A 20142-nucleotide genomic window follows, 5' to 3' on the forward strand; every position below is an offset into this window, starting at 1 on the left:
AATTTCAAAAATTAGCATGGGCTCTTCACATTCCACAGGAAAACGAGGTTTTTCGTAAATGTAAATTCGGGGGATAATTTCTTCGGTCTGAAAATATCAAAAGGCCCTAACAGGTCGAATTCCGCTTCGAATGAGTCCTCATTCACCCGGATCCGTTGCCAACTGTGGTCTCTAGGCGTGGCTAACAAAAAAAATAATTTGATGATCATTAAGTGGGTATTTTTGGTTTTTGGAAAACAGGGAAGGAGTGATCGGATTGAGCTGAAATTTTGAGGATAAGCTCCCAGGCCCTAGGAAAGCTTATCCTCTAAACTTCAGCCCGATCAGACAACGTTAAAGGGGGGTTGTGATGGGAGGGTCGAAGCGTCCGGCCCACTTTCCCCCATGAAGATAAAGTCGGAGGGGTGGAATTTTGCATGTTTCTTAGTTTGAGCTTAGGCTACAAAATGCGATCACCGCCGTCTCTCTGCGACCGCTAGGACCGGAAATCGCTTAACATTGTGGTGGGTCGCCTCTTTAAAGAGACACAAGTGTGCCTCCTTGAAAATCTGATTGAAAGAAGTGTAATATACTTATTGAAATTTATTATTCAAATCCAACTATCAATAGTGGGACTTTGAATTTTAGTCATTCACATATTAATGTGAAAACAACACTTTACATTCATATGATATGGTCTCTTACTTACGAATCCATACTAGGCAAACTGAATACAGGGGTGCAGCTAGATTTTTAAGTTTGGAGGAGGGATATAAAAACTTTGTCGATAGAATTCTCCAGTATGCCAACAAATGCGGACACACGAGCTAAATTTTCAAGGTAAATAGATAAATTTTCCAAAGTATTGATTCGCGGCGGCGACACCTTGGAACTCCCCCTCTCCCCACCCTACAACACCCCCTCTCCCCCTGACTGGATATCATGGTTTTAACCCATTGAATCTTGGATCATTTACCCACGCAAGTAAACATTCATTAAACAGAAATGTATGGTTTATTGTATTATTTTTAGTTGTTTTGGTAGAAGATGTACCTTCTTGAAGTCAGGTTCTTGAAGGTCATACATTTAGAACATTGCTGCATCAGGTCTGTATTGACAAGAATGGACAACAAATATACTTTGATTTCATTTGACTCACCTCTGCTGCTCTCTCAACCATGGTCAGACTTAGCTGGTTTCTCCAGCCCCAATGACTTAACAAGCAAAATTACCTGAGGAAATCTGGTGCCATCTTCTGGACAAGTTGCGCATAAGAAAAAAAAAATTATATCTGCCGATAACCGATATTTCTTTTCCGATATCCGACAATGACACTGACCCTCATATTGGCCTGATAATATCGGTCGGCCGATATATCGGTCGGGACCTAGTTTGAATATCATGTAATCAGGCGGTGCGTATCCAGAATTTTCTCTGTAGGGACCTACCAATTTGGAGGTTTTTTTTTATGTCGTTCCTTACTTTCAGCTGAAAGAATTTTAACTTGGGATTGTTATGTCAAATTCAGGCCAGTAAAAGAACGCAGAACCTGATTGATTTTTTGTGTGATTGAATAAAAAAAAGAGCAGAAATTAAATAAATGAAACAGTGTTTTCAACTGAAATTAAGGAAATCAACTGATAATCAGCTGTGTAGCTTGCTTTGCGGCCTTTTCTTGGAGAAGGTCTTTTATCGTAAATGAAAAGGGAATATTACCGTCTTTGATAGTTCAACACTGAAATAAGCTTTTAGCACAATGGAGAAAAGGGAGTCCTGGAAATTGAGGAGAAACGAGAAACCTCTGAATTTTGATTCGATTGTTTTCAGAATGCTATTAGTATTTTTACTTTCTTCAACCAAAATCTCATATCTCCCGGGCTTCTGATATTTTTTAGGAACGTTTTTAATTTTTAACTAAGGATTTAAATCCTCATAATTGGGATTTCTCGGTAAGTATTACCTAAAGATTGATCAGAAAAGAAAATGCAAAACAATACACTGCTCGAGTTTACAAGATCTCGTTATTTGGCTCTATAACTGGTTTATGTATTGTTCCAAAACATAGACAAAAAGGGGCTAAAGAGTTTATTGGAGTACCAGACTCAATGTTACCTAAAAAGAGTCAGAGATGGCTCTTACGGACTTTTTAGCAAAAGTGGTCAGAGATGGAGTGTCTGCACTATCGACCAGGGTGAATCACCAGCATTTTTATTGGGGGGGGGCAAGAGGGGTCCATATCACGATGGTCAACGGGCATGGGATGTATGATATTTTTTTCTCCACATTATTGAGGGGCAACTGCCCACCCCACCCCTTGTCACCCCCAACGACGCCACTGCTATTGACCAAAGAGTCTTTTAGGTCTTTTGTAGCATCGGTACACATAATCACCTGTTCAGGAAAATTTTTAGGCTTCATAGAATGTTCATAGCTTTATCTTTCATCCAAAATGTATTGGCTGTATAATTATGAACATTTTACATTTATACCTCCTTTCTACAGTATTTAATTCGTCATTTTAATGAATGATTTATTGCTGATTTTTTTTAATCTTTATCTGTTGACTTTGAAGTAGCACTTGATACTTTCTATTTTTGTTACTCTGATTTTGTAGTTACTTGTTTTTAAAACGTTGACTTGCCCGTGTTAGCTTAAAACTGCAATAGTGAGTGAAATATTCAGTTCTGTTGTCCCCCTTCCTTCGCTAAAATTTTATAATAACAAAAAAAAGCTTATTATTGAAAAAAAAACAAATTGAGAGAAAAAAAATCCTTCCATGCCGATGGACTGAGTTTATGTGGTCAAGGCGGCACTTCAAGTATTGCCAAAACTAACAGTACCCCTTCTGTCCCTAAAATAATAACAAGACAAGAGAAGGGGATTACAGGACAAAATTCTGAAAACTACGGCATATTCTGTATGATTTTTCTCTTATTTCTAGTCTTTCCTCACTCAATCAATGTATCCAAATCTTTTTTGTTTCAAGGGGGTCAATAAGGTTTACCATCATGCTGGAAAACCTTACCATTTTCCAGTATGATGCTATTTTCCAGGTTACTATTTTTTTCTGAATTACCCATAAATCACTCATAAACAAACTGAATAATATTGACCTTAAAAGAGTTCCTGAAGGAACATCACTCTTCACAGTTTCCACCTCAGAAAGAGAAAAAGGTACTCTTGCACTATATGGGCCTTTACAAGGAAACCAGTCATGAAAAACTCGTTTTTTACGGGCTAACCGCTATAGAGTAATACAATGCATAGCGTGGTTTTTATTGCGTATACGATATTTAAACTGTTTTTTGGGGGGTTATGGGAGGGGAAGGTATCTAGGCTAGTTTAGGTTATGTGTTTAATATATGCTATGCTTTACCCCCCCCCCCTAATGTGCAAATATATAGCCCAAATTTGTTTTTAAACTATTATATATTCATCCTATTTTATTTTATTTCATTAGCATTAACCAAACTGACTTTTTAGAAAGGCCCATATAATGCAAGAGTACCGAGAAAAATTACCATTTCCTCAAGAAACAACTTTTAATTTTCTTCTTATCCCATAGGGTAAGACTCCCTAATACGTCATCCACTTAGAATGAAGGGGGACAGATTGCCAAAGAATGAACTTTTTGGCCATCCATCTGGAGCTAAATGAAAAGCAGGTCGTTCCTGAACGGGGATGGAAAAGGTCAGAATGAAATATTTAAAGGAACTTCGAGCTTCATGGGAGGGGTTAAAGAATGAACCCTTTAATAGGCTGGAGTGGAGGAAGAACGTGTGCAGCTGTTGGCTTCAGGCGGCTTGATCTTACAATGAGTTGTTGTTAATAGTATGATTTATCCCACAGAAACTGCATAACTCAGTAAGATTTACCTCTTCAACCATCTTCATCGATCTTAGCCTGTAATTTGTTGTGGTAAACTTTGCCAAAGGCCTTAACAATGCCCAGCGATATTATATCAACATGCAATATAGCCTAGCATCAATCACCTTAACCACCTTAGTCAAATTTATTGAAAGTACGTAGATATAAAAACTAGCTTTCAAATGAGCTCTTAAATGGTTCTCCGATGTATCATTGGTCCACTTGCGGTGGAGGAAAAAAAAGGATACACATCAGTGCTTTCCATATAAAAAAAAAGTGACTTTCCTTTGTTGTTTGAGGTGGGGGAAGGGGCTGAAATTTTATATCTGTTGGGTTTTTGGCAATGTTAAATCCAGTGGCGTACTTTTTGTTTCGATTCGATGCTATCTTTGAGAGCTTTCAGGCTCTTATTCAGAATTCCTATAAGTTTGTTTTCGCAATAACATTTTACTATGACGATTGATCAAAATACTGATTTACCATTCCGGAATCAGCTGCAAACGTCATTTTTTCTCACTAGGTAGTTTTATAAAAATCACATTTTTAAACTTTTGACCACTATGGGCAGTGGTTCGCTCTTTACTAGGTTGTACCTTTCACTCCAACCATGATTACAAGTCTGATCTGCTACAACATCTCTATGTTTATAAGGCTGCGGAAGGCAACTCGGGCCCCCGGGGCACTGTAGTTATACAGACCAAAAGGGGGAATGTACAACACTTGTTTCCATTCCCCCGTCAAATAAATTCATGTGTGCGTGCCTGCCTTGAAGTAAAATATTAATCACGCCTTTCTTCTGGGTTTCAAACTTTTAATTAAAGTACTTTAGCTGCCGCACCATCCAATCCAACTGTAACCTCTCTAGGGTTCTTCGCACATGTTTCGTCTTTGTTTTTCAGAACCTATTAAGACACTGAAGTGTTGAACGATTCTCGTTGTTTTCACTAGATCCAGAGGTTTATTATTGTCTACTTATATTTTCTCAAGGTCTAGTCTAATCTGCTGAGAAAGGGACAAAATGTCATTAGACCGTGGCATTGTTTTTTTTTATGATAATAATCTAAAGCGAGTAATTTGTCTGGTCATTTACCCACTTCATGTAGCTACCTGCTCAATTATGGCCCACTTAGTCTCCCACTGATATAAATTATTATTGTAGGCCTGTTTTATTAAGAAATCACGATTCCAATTCATTGCTTATCATTCTTGGCCAACTATGTTCTTTAAGTATAAGAAATAAAGTTAGCCAAAGTGGAATTTGCTCCAGTAGCAAGTTGTGATGAGATTGGAATCAATATCTGTTGGATTTCAAAAAGATGTTGACTAGATTAAACAGGTGAGGAACAATCTCTCAATAAAACGGCTGTAGTTTTAAATACAGTACGTGACGTAGGCTCTAGATTATATTGGAATGATTCCTAAAAAAAAGGCCATCCGCATGTGTGCTGCTAAACTCATTGCTCATGCTAAGTCTTTAACATTCACTGGTGGATCCAGGGGGTGGCGGACCCCAGATCCTCCCCCCACCTAGATGTTTTATGGCGCCTTCATTACTTGTTTTTTCTCCTTTTCATTCTTTCTTTTAAAATAAATTTGTCAAATTGGTCTATTATTGACGCCCTAGTCACATTGGCCCCCTCCCCAATATTTGGGTTATTCGTGCCCTTGTTACATTGGATCCCCCAAGATTTTGATCTAGATCAGCCCCTTACCAATAGAGATTGCCTGATGCGTTGCGGAAGCATTGCTTTGGATTTGTCTTTTTCCCCCAATGGCAACGATTTCAGCTTACGGCGAGAAAGTGGTTAGAGTCCAACCTCCACGGTTTTTCTCCACCAACAGTGTGAGATCTGGAGTGGAGTTTTATAGTCTATGTCAGAAAGCACTGCCTGAGGCTGTTCCACCCGGCTTTCGTTTCTTTGCGTCAGGTTTCTGGTTTCGGGTGAAGCACTCTGTGTAAGCAGGAAAGCTAAAAGGCAGGAGTTTCAAATTAGGTTCGACTAAAATCTAGAAGTGCTTAAAGCGTACAACAATTTCTTAGTCCCTTTCCGAGGACGTTTTCTTAGGATCCTAAATAGAAAAATTCACAGCCCCAAAAAGGTAGCCTTTTCCAATGGGTCCGACGTACTGCCATCTACTTCTGCAAACCATTTCTTTTTGTGATTTTAATTTGCTATTTTGTTTTCTGTTTTTAAGACTAAGGCAGAAGAACGGTATCATTTGCGCTACCTAAACTTAAACTACCTAAACTACCTAAACTCGTTGCTAAGGAAATTGGAGGTTTTCCTTTTCTCATATCTTAATAGTGTTAGTAGAAAGTTAGCCCATGGTAAGAAAATCAACTTTTGAACAATATGAGGTACTATTTCCTTTCTAACAGTGATCAATAATCCTTGAAAAGCTGATGAATGTTTATTGCATTATTTTGTATTTATATAAAAATTTGTTAAGAAGGTATACCCTTTTGAAATTTGCCTGGCAACTTCTATGTGGTGGCACACATGTAGTAATAACCGCGCTCCAAAATGAGCGAACACCTGATTTCACACAAAAGCAATTTGCCTCAAGGCAAAAACGGGTCCTTTGTCTCCTCCATCCTCCAGTCTCAACTTTTTGACAGAAAGCTTGGCATTTCGTGTCCATTACACGAGGATTTTCAATTTGTATGACTGAAGAGTCACAGTGGGTCTGTGGCCATTGTACTACTCCCCCCATCCCATTGTCAACTTTTAGCAGAAAGGTAGGCAGGCTGCTCCTTGTTTGAAGCGGAACCATACAAGGATTCTCAATCTATATAATATGAGGCGTAAATTCTGCCCGTAATCGCTCTAACATCCCCTCGTCCCTTCCTTTACTACCGTCTCAACAGAGAAGTGGACACATTGCACCTTTTTTGAACCTGAATTGCCCTAAGATTTTTAATCAGTATGAATGGAGTACCAAAATAGTCCCATTACCCCTCCAGCTCCTCCAATCTCTAAATTTTAAGCGAAAAGTTACACATTGTTTAAAAAAGAGTGCAATGATTTTAAGTCTGTGTGATTTAAGGTACAAAGTTGGTCCATAGTCCCTCCAAACCCCCCTCCTCATACCTACCGACGTTTTAGCAGATACATAGACAAGTTTCACCTTGAAGAGGAAACACGCAAGGATTTTTAGATTGCATTGAAGCAGGCAAAAATAAGCCCCTAGTCCTTCAGCACCCCTCCCTGCCCATTGTAATGCCACCTTTTTAATACAAAGTTAGGCATGTTATATCTTGTTTGAACCGGAATCACGCAAGATTTTCATTCTCTATGATTAGATAAGCAATGTGGGACAGTTTTTCCTTAAGCATCCCCTCCCGTCTCCAAATTTTAAGTAGAAAGTTGGGCACCCTGCAGCTTGTATAAACCGAAAGCCTTCAATGAATATCAGCTTGTACATGGTGAGGCAAAATATTGGCCCTTGGCATCTCTGAAACTTCTCCCCTCTCACCATCAGGCTCATTGTGGGAAATTAGGCAAGTTTTGCCCTGTTTGAAACAACAAAAGTTTTTGATCTGCGTGATCAAAGCCACAAAGTGGGCCTGTTGCCCACGTTGATAGTGGCCCTGATTCCGGCCCACTTTTTACCATTTTGTGGTGCAAAACAACAGTTTTGGCCCGAAGAGTTCCAATATATTTGAAGATATCCCCTAAGAATATTGGCCCTTGGCCTCTTTGAAACTCCTCCCCTCTCACCGTCAGGCTCTCTGTGGAAAAATAGGCAAGTTCTGCTCTGTTTGAAACGACAAAAGTTTTTGATCTGTGTGATCAAAGCCACAAAGTGGGTCTGTTGCCCAAGTTGATAGTGCCCCTGATTCCGGCCCGCTTTTTACCATTTTTGTGGTGTAAAACAAAAGTTTTGGCCCGAAGAGTTCCAATAGATTTGAAGATGTCCCCTAAGGAAAAAGACTTGTTCGAGGATTTGCCCTTGAAGAAGCTTGAAAATTATGACAGTTAAGTTAATTTTTGCCATTTCACTCGGCCCCGTGGGGGGTAATTCTTAGTGATGATACTAATTCTCGAAGAATTCTTATGCTTTGATTAAATTTGAGCTTACATTACTAGGCTTGAAGGGCTGAAAGAACCTTTCGATTTTAGGAGTGACCTGGATGGAAAACTGAAACTAACAGATATTTAAAAAAAAGTTTTTTTTATCAAGTTAAAGCAAGGAGTGACATCGAAAGTTGATTATTGTTGTGAAACATCGAAAGTTGTTAGCCATCGATTGTTGTGAGTGACATCGAAAGTTAGTTGATTCTTGAAGTATTATTATGCACTAATTAAATTTGAGCTTAAATTATTGGGCTTGAAGGGGTGGCAGAACTCCTCACATTTAGGAGTGACGTGGATGGAAAACTTTGGAACTAGCAGATATTTAAAAAAAAGTTAGTTTTTTTTTATCAAATTTAAGCAAAGAGCGACATCGAAAGTTTAATTGTTGTGAGATATCAAAAGTTGTGAGGCATCGACTTTTGTGAATGACATCGAAAGTAATATTATTTTCGGAGTATTATTATGCACTGATCAAATTTGAGCTTAAATTACTGTGCTTGAAGGGGTGGGGCGGTAGAACCCCTCACATTTAAGAGTGACGTGGATGGAAAACTAGAACTAACAAATATTAAAAAAAGTTTGCTTTTATTAAATTAAATAAAGAGCGACATCGAAAGTTGATTATTGTTGGGAGACATCGATTATTGTGAGTGATATCGAAAGGAAGTTGATTTTTGAAGTATTATTATGCACTGATTAAATTTGAGCTTAAATTATTGGGCTTGAAGGGGTGAGTATATACCAAGGTACCACTTTGCTGGGGCCCCCGTACCAAACAGTTTTTTCTGTTAATTTTGCAGGTCATTACACTCTTTGTCAAGAGGATTTGCGTAATTTCAAAAGTTCAGTGTCTTTTTTTAGTGGTAGTCAAGAGGAAAGAGTATAACTTGATTGATGATTATGATTTTAATAAAAAAAAGGGTAATTAGTAATTGGAAAATTTCTTAATGCTTTTACAATCGGAGATGTTTGATTAACCTTTTGCAAAAAAAAAGGGTAATGGGATATGTGAGCATTTGCAAAAAAGGGGTAATTAGTGAATGGAATTTTTTTTTAATGCTTTTACAATCGGAAGTGTTTGATTAACCTTTGCAAAAAAAGAGGGTAATGGGATTTGCGATTTGGAGGAGATGGGATGATAGTGTACCGTATAATACACAAGTGATGTTTTGGAGCGTATTGTCAATTTAACGAGAAATGACTGAAAAGTGTTTTGAGGGAGATGGGTTGCATGGAGGGTTGAGTTGCATGAAAGTTCAGTTAAAGGGGGGCGGGTACAGTTACACGGAGGTTTAGTTAAATGGGGTCGAATTGCATGAGGGTTCAGTAGCACGAGGGTTCAGTTGCATGGGGGTTCAGTTGTACAGGGTTTCGGTTATACAGGGGTTCACTTACATGGAGGGATTCTGTTGAATGGGGGGGGGGGAGATTTGCGATTTGGAGGAGATGGGATGATAGTGTACTGTATAATACGCAAGTGTTGTTTTGGAGCGTATTGTCAATTTAACGAGAAATGACTGAAAAGTGTTTTGAGGGAGATGGGTTGCATGGAGGGTTGAGTTGCATGAGATTTCAGTTAAAGGGGGGGGAGGGGGAGGGGGTACAGTTACACGGAGATTTAGTTAAACGGGGTCGAGTTGCATGAGGGTTCAGTAGCACGAGGGTTCAATTGCAGGGGGGGTTTAGTTGTACAGGGTTTCAGTTAAAGAATACCTCCTCGACATTAAACCTAAGGAAATTTATGTATTTGGAATCAGCGTATAAAGCCCAATCATTTTCATGTATCTATAATTATTAAAATTCTTTTTTTTAGAGTTATGGTTACTTTCGGACACACTCGAGAAGTGAAGTTAAAGCAGATAATGGGAAAGTGGAAGAGTTGTAGCCTAAAACAGCCATAATTGTAATTTCGGTTCATTTAGGGTTTCATTTATTTATCGATGCTGATTTGTGGCAGTTTCATGATTGGTAGATTATTTGATGTTATTTTTGCTAATTTTTTGTTTATCATATAAGGCTATTGCGTCTTTCTGAACTTTCTGTTGGAGGCGGGGGTAAGTATTTAGTTTAAATAGTTCTAGGAGGAATTGAGTTTTGTGGATGGTGTTGAAAAATGGTAAGTGTTGAATATTTGGGTAAACATACGGCTAAGAAACGCTTCACTATAAATAAGTCTATTGTGTCTTTCTGAACTTTCTGTGCGAGGCAGGGATAACTATTTAGTTTAAATAATTCTAGGAGGAATTGAGTTTTGTGGCTGGTGTGGAAAAATGGTACTTGTTAAATATTCGGGTAAACATTCGACTATAAATAAGGATATTGCGTCTTTCTGAACTTTCTGTTGGAGGCGGGGGTAAGTATTTAGTTTAAATAATTCTAGGAGGAATTGAGTTTTGTGGATGGTGTTGAAAAATGGTAAGTGTTGAATATTTGGGTAAACATACGGCTAAGAAACGCTACACTATAAATAAGGCTATTGTGTCTTTCTGAACTATCTGTGCGAGGCAGGGATAACTATTTAGTTTAAATAATTATAGGAGGAATTGAGTTTTGTGGCTGGTGTGGAAAAATGGTACTTGTTAAATATTCGGGTAAACATTCGACTATAAATATGGCTATTGCGTCTTTCCGAACTTTCTGTTGGAGGCGGGGGTAAGTATTTAGTTTAAATATTTCTAGGAGGAATTGAGTTTTGTGGATGGTGTTGAAAAATGGTACGTGTTGAATATTTGGATAAACATACGGCTAAGAAACGCTTCACTATAAATAAGGCTATCGTGTTTTTCCGAACTTTCTGTGCGAGGCAGCGATAACTATTTAGTTTAAATAATTCTCGGTGGATGAATTATTTTTTTACTTAAAAAATAAATTAATAACTTCCAAGTTTATAGTACATTATTACAAAGAATTTTTAATTTCCCATTATTAAATTTACCCCCCCCCCCCCCGCAATGACTTCCAAGGGTTTTATGACTCCTCCCCACAATGAATTCAGATGGTTTTAAGGCTCATCTCACTAGTCATAACTCCGTTCAACCTTGAGCGAAGGTATAAAAGTTTGATGAAGTATTTCTCTGCTTAACAACTACATTAATAGCCTCCAAGATGATAGGACTGTATGACACTTAATTTATCAGTTTTAAAAAATCATCTTGCGGTGTTATATTCGAATGTGCTTTTTTATTATTTTCTATGGATCTCGAAGAAATCGACTGTTATCATTGGTTAGTGAACTATAATCTGTTTGAGTATGATAAAAGCTTGTGGAGTACTACATTACGTTATATAAACAGACTGGGATTCTACGATAGAGTGATTACACCACTTAATAATACTGGTCAGGAACTGAGAAATGTCCAGGAGGAAGTCGGTGAAATATGCAACTTTTTCGGAGTTGAAGCGCTCTACGTAAAGGGCAATGTGCCTACAGATAAAGTTTTAATTCAAAAGTGTGATCCTAGGATTCCACTTTTCAATCTAGAAGAGTTTAAGTGTCCTAAATGTGAAGGGGGATATCACCTTCCTGAAGACGAGGTTAGGTTCTTCGCACAGTGGATACCTAAGAACATACCTGATCGTGATAAATCCATAAGACATGTTAAAAACTATTCTATATCATGGGACCATCGTTTGTGGATGTTTAATAGTTAACTCTAAGTGCTATTTTTATGTAAACATTTGTTGTTGTTTTTTTTTTTATCAAAAAAAAAATCTGTTAATAAATTTAAGCAATAAATATATTTAATCTTAACCCCTTATTTTTTCTTTAGAATAGTTCTATTGTAAGCAAGTAACAAACTCTTTCCTGAAGTCACCTCTTGGATACACAATGCAGAAAATTCATTTAAGAAACTATGAAAAAAATTGTAAGTAAGTAAGTAACAAATTCCTTCTTGAAATCACCTCTTTGATACACAATACAGAAATTTTCATTAAAGAAGTTATGAAAAAATTGTAAGTAAGTAGCAAATTCTTTATTGAATTCACCTGCTGGATAAACAAAGACATTTCGTTCAAGAAATTATGACAAAATTCTAAGTAAGTAAAAAACTCTTTATTGTTTACATGACTTAGATACACGATGTAGAAATTTAATTCAAGAAATTATGAAAAAATTCTCAGTAAGTAACAATTTCTTTCTTGAAGTCATCTCATGGATAAACAATATACGGAAATTTCATTCAAGAAATTCTGAAAATATTTGTAAGTAAGTAACAAACTCTTTATTGATTTCACCTCTTGGATATACAGTACAGATACTTCATTCAAGAAATTATGAAAAAATCGCAAGTAAGTAACTTTTTTTTTCTCTTTATCACAAACAATTTTTACTTAGCTAAATGATGTAGAAATTTAATTAAAGAAATTATTAAAAATTTCTTAGTAAGTAAAAATTTCTTTCTTGAAGTCAACTCTTGGATATGCAATACGGAAATTTCATTCAAGAAATCATGAAAAAATTGCAAGTAAGTAGCAAATTCTTTCTTGAATTCACCTGCTTGATAAACAAAGACATTTCGTTCAAGAAATTATGACAAAATTCTAAGTAAGTAACACATTCTTTATTGTTTACACGACTTAGATACACGATGTAGAAATTTAATTCATGAAATTATGAAAAAATTCTCAGTAAGTAACAATTCCTTTCTTGAAGTCATCTCGTGGATACACAATATACGGAAATTTCATTCAAGAAATTATTAAAATATTTGTAATTTAGTTGCAATCTCTTCATTGACTTCAACTCTTGTATAAAAAGTACTTATAATTCATTAAAGAAATTGTGAAAAAATCGCGAGTCATTAGCTTTTTTTTTTCTCTTTATCACAAACAATTTTAACTTTGCTATATGATGTAGAAATTTAATTCAAAAAATTATTAAAAAATTCTCAGTAAGTAACAATTTCTTTCTTGAAGTCAACTCTTGGATACGCAATACAGAAATTTCATTCAAGAAATTATGAAAAAATTGCAAGTAAGTAGCAAATTCTTTCTTGAATTCACCTGCTGGATAAACAAAGACATTTCGTTCAAGAAATTATGACAAAATTCTAAGTAAGTAACAAATTCTTTATTGTTTACACGACTTAGATACACGATGTAGAAATTTAATTAATGAAATTATTAAAAAATTCTCAGTAAGTTTTAAAACTATTTTGGATTTGTGTAAAGGATTTTTTCTATTTTTAAGAATAGTTTTTGTTGTTTAAGAACTATTTTCTATTTTCTTACAACTTTTTGTATTTTGCAAGAATTGTTTCTGCTTTGTAAGAATTATTTTTGGAATAAGTTTGAATTTTTTGTATGCTATAATAACTATTTGGGATGTTGTTAGAAAATTTAGTGTGATTTTTCTGAACTTTTTTGTATTCTGTAAGAACTGTTTTCGATGTTTTCGAAATTTTTGCTATTTTTGAAAAGCATTTTATATTTTGTAGTAACTATATTTTATTCTGCTAGAACTATTTTGGATTCGTTTAAAATATTTTTTCTATTTTGTAAGAATAATTTTTGTTTAGTAAGAACTATTTTTGATTTTTTAGAAATTCTTGTATTTTGTAATAATTATTTATTTTCAGTAAAAATTATTTTTAGAATATGTTTTAACTTTTGTATTCAATTAGAACTATTTGAGATGTTGTTAGAATTTTCATATTTTGAAGCAAGTGTTTTGTATTATGTAGCAAATGTTTTTTAATCTGTGAACTATTTTTTTTATTCTGTTAGAACTATTTTGGATTTGTCTAAAGTATTTTTGTATTTTGTAAGAACTATTTCCGGATTTTTCTGAACTTTTTGTATTCTGTAAGAACTGTTTTCGATGTTTTCGAAATTTTTGCCCGGATTTTTCTGAACTTTTTGTATTCTGTAAGAACTGTTTTCGATGTTTTCGAAATTTTTGCTATTTTTGAAAAGCATTTTATATTTTGTAGTAACTATTTTTTATTCTGCTAGAACTATTTTGGATTCATTTAAAATATTTTTTCTATTTTGTAAGAATAATTTTTGTTTTGTAAGAACTATTTTGGATTTTTTAGAACTTCTTGTATTTTGTAAGAATTATTTATGTTCAGTAAAAATTATTTTTAGAATACGTTTGAACTTTTGTATTCAATTAGAACTATTTGGGATGTTGTTAGAATTTTCATATTTTGAAGCAAGTGTTTCATAGAGCCCACACACACACACACACACACACACACACACACACACACACACACACACACACACACACACACACACACACACACACACACACACACACACACACACACACACACACACACACACACACACACACACACACACACACACACACACACACACACACACACACACACACACACACACACACACACACACACACACACACACACACACACACACACACACACACACACACACACACACACACACACACACACACACACACACACACACACACACACACACACACACACACACACACACACACACACACACACACACACACACACACACACACACACACACACACACACACACACACACACACACACACACACACACACACACACACACACACACACACACACACACACACACACACACACACACACACACACACACACACACACACACACACACACACACACACACACACACACACACACACACACACACACACACACACACACACACACACACACACACACACACACACACACACACACACACACACACACACACACACACACACACACACACACACACACACACACACACACACACACACACACACACACACACACACACACACACACACACACACACACACACACACACACACACACACACACACACACACACACACACACACACACACACACACACACACACACACACACACACACACACACACACACACACACACACACACACACACACACACACACACACACACACACACACACACACACACACACACACACACACACACACACACACACACACACACACACACACACACACACACACACACACACACACACACACACACACACACACACACACACACACACACACACACACACACACACACACACACACACACACACACACACACACACACACACACACACACACACACACACACACACACACACACACACACACACACACACACACACACACACACACACACACACACACACACACACACACACACACACACACACACACACACACACACACACACACACACACACACACACACACACACACACACACACACACACACACACACACACACACACACACACACACACACACACACACACACACACACACACACACACACACACACACACACACACACACACACACACACACACACACACACACACACACACACACACACACACACACACACACACACACACACACACACACACACACACACACACACACACACACACACACACACACACACACACACACACACACACACACACACACACACACACACACACACACACACACACACACACACACACACACACACACACACACACACACACACACACACACACACACACACACACACACACACACACACACACACACACACACACACACACACACACACACAAACACACAGACAGAGACGAAAAAAACACACATATCACACACAAACACACACACACACACACACACCACACACTCACACAGACGACTTACACATAGAGATCACACACACACACACACAGACACGACAAGCACACACACACACACACACACACACAGACACAACACACACACAGATATGACACACACAAATTGACGACTTACACATAGAGACGACACATACACACAGAGACGACAAACACACAGAGACGACACACAGAGAGAGACGACACGCACACAGAGACGAAAAACACCCAGATACAACACACACACAGACATTAAACACAAACAGCGACGACACACGCACAGAGAGGACAAAACACACAGAAACGACACACACACACAGAGACGACACACACACATAGACACAACACACACATAGAGACGACAGACACAGAGACTACACACACACAGAGAGAAAACACAGACAAAGCGACGACACACGCACAGAGAGGACAAAACACAAAGAACCGACACACACACAGAGAGACGACACACACACATAGAGACAACACAGACATAGAGATGACAGACACACAGAGACAAAACACCCACAGAAACAGAGTCCACTCAAACATAGAGAGGATACACCCACACACAGAGACAACACACACACAAAGATACGAAACACCCACAGAGAGGACACCTGCACAGAGACGACACACACACACACACAGAGTCCACTCAAACAGAGAGAGGACAAACACACAGAGACGACAGACACAAAGAGACGAATCACTTGCCTTTCCTTGGCACCTTTCCAAACGAGCGGGGATTCCCCACTGATTCCTACACATTGCAAAAAAGTGACCAGCATGAAAACTCCACGTTTTCAACCAGACTGGTTTTTTTACACGACACACAAACAGAGTCATAGTGAGAGAGATATCCAAAAAGTTGGGGTTAATATAGGTTCACTTAGAGTGGCGCGCCACTCTAAGTGAACCTAAGTCTCTAAGTCTCTGTGTGTTTGTCCTCTCTCTGTTTGAGTGGACTCTGTGTGTGTGTGTGTGTCGTCTCTGTGCATGTGTCCTCTCTGTGGGTGTTTCGTATCTGTGTGTGTGTGTTGTCTCTGTGTGTGTTTGTCTCTCTCTCTGTTTGAGTGGACTCTGTCTCTGTGGGTGTTTTGTATCTGTGTGTCTGTCATCTCTATGTCTGTGTTGTCTCTATGTGTGTGTCGTCTCTGTGTGTGTGTGTTTAGTTTCTGTGTGTTTTGTCCTCTCTGTGCGTGTTTCGTCTCTTTGTGTGTGTTTTCTCTATGTGTGTGTTGAGTATGTGTGTCTGTCATCTCTTTGTGTTTGGGGTCTCTCTGTGTGTGTTTCGTCTGTGTGTGTGTGTGTCGTTTCTGTGTGTTTTGTCCTCTCTGTGCGTGTGTCGTAGCTTTGTGTGTTTCATGTCTTTGTGTGTTTTGTCTCTGTGTGTTTGTCGTCTCTTTGTGCGTGTCGTCTCTCTATGTGTGTAGTCTCTGTGTGTTTGTAGTCTCTGTGTGTATGTGTCGTCTCTATGTGTAAGTCTTCACTTTGAGTGTGTCCTCTCTGTGTGTGTGTGTCTTATCTGTGTGTGTGTGTGTGTGTGTGTTTTTCGTGTGTGTGTGTGGGTGTGTCATCTATCTGTGTAAGTCGTCACTTTGAGTGTGTCGTCTCTGTGTGTGTGTGTGTGTGTGTGTGATCTGTGTGTGGTTTTTGTCTCTGTGTGTGTGTGTGTGTGTGTGTTTTTGTGTTTTCTGTGTGTGTGTGTTTGTGTTTGTGTGTGTGTTTGTGTTTGTGTGTGTGTGTGTGTGTGTGTGTGTGTGTGTTGTCTCTATGAAACACTTGCTTCAAAATATGAAAATTCTAACAACATCCCAAATAGTTCTAATTTAATACAAAATTTCAAACATATTATAAAAATAATTTTTAATGAAAATAAATAATTATTAAAAAATAAAATAATTTCTAAAAAATCAAAAATAGTTATTACTAAAAAAAAATTATTATTACAAAATAGAAAAAATATTTTAAACGAATCCAAAATAGTTCTAGCAGAATAAAAAATAGTTACTACAAAATATAAAATGCTTTTCAAAAATAGCAAAAATTTCGAAAACATCGAAAACAGTTCTTACAGAATACAAAAAGTTCAGAAAAATCCGGGCAAAAATTTCGAAAACATCGAAAACAGTTCTTACAGAATACAAAAAGTTCAGAAAAATCCGGAAATAGTTCTTACAAAATGCAAAAATACTTTAGACAAATCCAAAATAGTTCTAACAGAATAAAAAAAATAGTTCACAGATTAAAAAACATTTGCTATATAATACAAAACACTTGCTTCAAAATATGAAAATTCTAACAACATCCCAAATAGTTCTAATTGAATACGAAAGTTCAAACATATTCTAAAAATAATTTTTACTGAACATAAATAATTATTACAAAATACAAGAAGTTCTAAAAAATCCAAAATATTTCTTACAAAACAAAAATTATTCTTACAAAATAGAAAAAATATTTTAAACGAATCCAAAATAGTTCTAGCAGAATAAAATATAGTTACTACAAAATATAAAATGCTTTTCAAAAATAGCAAAAATTTCGAAAACATCGAAAACAGTTCTTACAGAATACAAAAAAGTTCAGAAAAATCACACTAAATTTTCTAACAACATCCCAAATAGTTATTATAGCATACAAAAAATTCAAACTTATTCCAAAAATAATTCTTACAAAGCAGAAACAATTCTTGCAAAATACAAAAAGTTTTAAGAAAATTGAAAATAGTTCTTAAACAACAAAAACTATTCTTAAAAATAGAAAAAATCCTTTACACAAATCCAAAATAGTTTTAACACTTACTGAGAATTTTTTCATAATTTCATGAATTAAATTTCTACATCGTATATCTAAGTCGTGTAAACAATAAAGAATTTGTTACTTACTTAGAATTTTTATCATAATTTCTTGAACGAAATGTCTTTGTTTATCCAGCAGGTGAATTCAAGAAAGAATTTGCTACTTACTTATAATTTTTTAATAATTTATTGAATGAAATTTCTGTATTGCATATCCAAGAGTTGACTTCAAGAAAGAAATTGTTACTTACTGAGAATTTTTAATAATTTCTTTAATTAAAATTCTATATCATTTAGCTAAGTGAAAATTGTTTGTGATAAAGAGAAAAAAAAGTTACTTACTTGCGATTTTTTCACAATTTCTTGAATGAAGTATCTGTACTTTATATCCAAGAGGTGAAATCAATAAAGAGTTTGTTAATTACTTACAAATATTTTCAGCATTTCTTGAATGAAATTTACGTATATTGTGTATCCACGAGATGACTTCAAGAAATAAATTGTTACTTACTGAGAATTTTTTCATAATTTATTGAATTGAATTTCTACATCGTGTATCTAAGTCATGTAAACAATAAAGAGTTTATTACTTACTTAGAATTTTGTCATAATTTCTTGAACGAAATGTCTTTGTTTATCCAGCAGGTGAATTCAATAAAGAATTTGCTACTTACTTACAATTTTTTCATAATTTCTTTCATGAAAATTTCTGTATTGTGTATCCAAGAGGTGAGTTCAAGAAGGAATTTGTTACTTACTTACTTACAATTTTTTTCATAGTTTCTTAAATGAGGTTTCTGCATTGTGTATCCAAGAGGTGACTTCAGGAAAGATTTTTTTACTTGCTTAAAATATAACTATTCTAAAGAAAAAAGACGGGGTTAAGATTAAAGATATTTATTGATTAAATGTATTAACAGATTTTTTTTTGAGAAAAAAAAAAAAAAAACAAATGTTTAAATAAAAATATTAATTAGAGTTAACTATTAAACATCCACAAACCATGGTCCCATGATATAGAATAGTTTTTAACATGTCTTATGGATTTATCACGATCAGGTATGTTCTTAGGTATCCACTGTGCGAAGAACCTAATCTCGTCTTCAGGACGGTGATAGCCACCCTCAAATTTAGGACACTTAAACTCTTCTAGATTGAAAAGTGGAATCCTACGATCACACTTTTGAATTAAAACTTTATCTGTAGGTACATTGCCCTTTACGTAGAGCGCTTCAACTCCGAAAAAGCTGCAAATTTCACTGACTTCCTCCTGGACATTTCTCAGTTCCTGACCAGTATTATTAAGGGGTGTAATCACTCTATCGTAGAATCCCAGTCTGTTTATATAACGTAATGTAGTACTCCACAAGCTTTTTTCATACTCAAACAGATTATAGTTCACTAACCAATGATAACAGTCGATTTCTTCGAGATCCATAGAAAATAATAAAAAAGCACATTCGAATATAACACCGCAAGATGATTTTCTCAAACTGATAAATTCGGTGTCATACAGTCCTATCATCTTGGAGGCTATTAATGTAGTTGTTAAGCAGAGAAATACTTCATCAAACTTTTATATCTTCGCTCAAGGTTGAACGGAGTTATGACTAGTGAGATGAACCTTAAAACCATCTGAATTCATTGTGGGGAGGAGTCATAAAACCCTTGGAAGTCATTGCGGGGGGGGGGGGTTATTGAACTCTCGGTAACTGATAAATT

This window comes from Artemia sp. Qi Xiang Cuo, chromosome 16, assembly GCF_049724085.1.
Source record: "Artemia sp. Qi Xiang Cuo chromosome 16, ASM4972408v1, whole genome shotgun sequence".
In the NCBI taxonomy this organism is placed as follows: Eukaryota; Metazoa; Arthropoda; class Branchiopoda; order Anostraca; family Artemiidae; genus Artemia; species Artemia sp. Qi Xiang Cuo.